Here is a 2,263-nt window from a genome sequence, read left to right on the forward strand (position 1 = left end):
AGAATTTTGATCTTATGGTTCTTTTTCTGATGGTTATGTTTTTATTTGCTTTATTTTTTCTACTATTGAATAATTTAAATGATTGTTTTAAAATAAATATTATCAAATAGAAACCATTCGATAATTATTTGCAAAAGACTATATAATTTATTTCCTGAGAAAATATCTCTTATAGTGTTAGATGTATCTAGAGTGTTTAAGAAAAATTTTCTTAATGATCGTCTAGAGCAAAAGTTCATTTTTATTTCATTTCCTGATGTTTCTGAAATATTTTGATAAATAATATGCTTAAAAGGTATAATAATATTTCTGTGATTTCAGGAATATTTGGTTTTTACATGTAAACTTCAGTCTCAATAACTATATTTTCATAGTTTAATTGCTTTCTATTATTACATAACAAATACCCCCAAACTCAGTGACTTAAAACAACAAATGTTTATTATCTCACAATTTCTGAAATTCAAGAATTTGGAAGTAGTTAGTTGTGTTGTTGTGGCTCAGGGTCTCTTATGATATTGTAATTAAGATGTTCCTTGGAGCTGCAGTCAATTAAGTCTTGACTGGGTCTGGAGAATCTGCTTCAAACCTCACTCACATGGCTGTTGTCAGAAGACCTCTGTTTCTTAAAATGTGACCATCTCCCTAGGATTACTCAGAATGTGCAGCAGCCTTTCCCCCAGAGTGAGTAAACCCACAGACAGAGATAAAGTGGGGCGGGGTGGGGAGAGAGAGCGAGCTAGTACAGGAAGCCACAGTGCCTTTTATTACTTATAGATCCCAAAAGCGTACAGTATCACTTCTGTTTTATTCTGTATGGTAGACAAATTAATTCTGAAGCAACATGGAAGGGGAATACACAGGGTGTGACTCCCAAGAGGTGAGTGCCATTGGGGACCATCTTAGAAGCTAGTGACCCCACATAATGTATGAGTCAAGCCTTGATCAGACAAGCAGAACCCCTAGGAGTGTTGTGGCACAAGGTTCTGGTCTTACGTGTTCTGCAAGTGTGGAAGGTGGTTAAATAGTCTGTGTAAGACTCCTGCTTCTGGTGTTGTGCCTAAAGTTAGCAAGACCAATAGTCAAGAAGGAAAGATGGACTTGAAATGGGAGGGAACAAAGGCAAACTGGAATGTATAAGAAAAACTACAATTCACAAGGACAAACTGAAACCTGTGAGGACAATTTGGAAGAAATGAAGACAAACTAGAATGTGCGTTGGTCTCTCATCAGCTCCATTTTAAATTATTTGAGTGGCTGTAGGGTCAGCTAGGCCCCTTCACCACAGAGCTGCTCCAAAACCTGCCCCGGGATTCAAAGAAGGATGTGGCAGAAGATTTTTGTTAAATAAATGTTTAACAAAATATGTAGATATAATGTGTGTCAAAGGGTATGGCCTCCATTATATGCTTTCTTACCCTGGGGGTAGCAGTTAAGGAGATTTTAAGTTAACATTACAGGAGTGTGCGTAACTATTGGAAAACAAGCAAGAAAGAGAGAAAAGGGGAACTGAGTGTGTTCAAAGAAGCAGCTGAATTCATCTGGTGAGAAAATACTGGTCTAGGGCAGCTCTTCTCAGTAACAGAGTTAGTTATCGCTAGATGTGTGAAAGAGAACAGCTGAATTCAACTTAGTATTGGAAATTGCACACAATCTAGAACCTAGCTTTTTCCTACAGAGGAGAAGCCAAAACAAATTGGGCATGAAAGCATGCTGATCAGGTGTGCTGTGGCACAAGGATCCTGGCAAGAGATTTTGTCCAGATTGTAAAATAGAAAATATCATCATGAAATTGCACAGTTTACAAGTGCATTATTTTGTCATCTAGTCATCACCACAAATGCGCCTGTTTAGTAGGCCAGACATTGATATCCTCTGCATTTTGTATTAGCTAAGTATGAAAAAGCTTAAGATAAGTATTTAGGGTCACAAAGATTGTAAAGCTAGAAACAGACAGAACCACATATTAAATATGTTTTTCGGACATATTTCTTTTTTAGTGTATTAAAGTCCATTTCACTAAATAAGACCCACAAGACACTCATGGTAAGTTTTCACTCTTGCCACATACCAGGAAAAGGATTAAGAACTCACATTAATTTAATGTTTAATTTTACTACCACAGGAAGTAGCCAAATACACTCAACTTTTTTAATTGTATGGGTTTTGTCTTGATGGTTAGTTATTGTACATGGATATAACTCTAAAGGAAAGACTTCTCTAAAATATCAACTCTCACTTTTCAATCTTCATGCCCTGTCCC

The sequence above is a fragment of the Piliocolobus tephrosceles genome, chromosome 12 (genome assembly GCF_002776525.5).
Source record: "Piliocolobus tephrosceles isolate RC106 chromosome 12, ASM277652v3, whole genome shotgun sequence".
In the NCBI taxonomy this organism is placed as follows: domain Eukaryota; kingdom Metazoa; phylum Chordata; class Mammalia; order Primates; family Cercopithecidae; genus Piliocolobus; species Piliocolobus tephrosceles.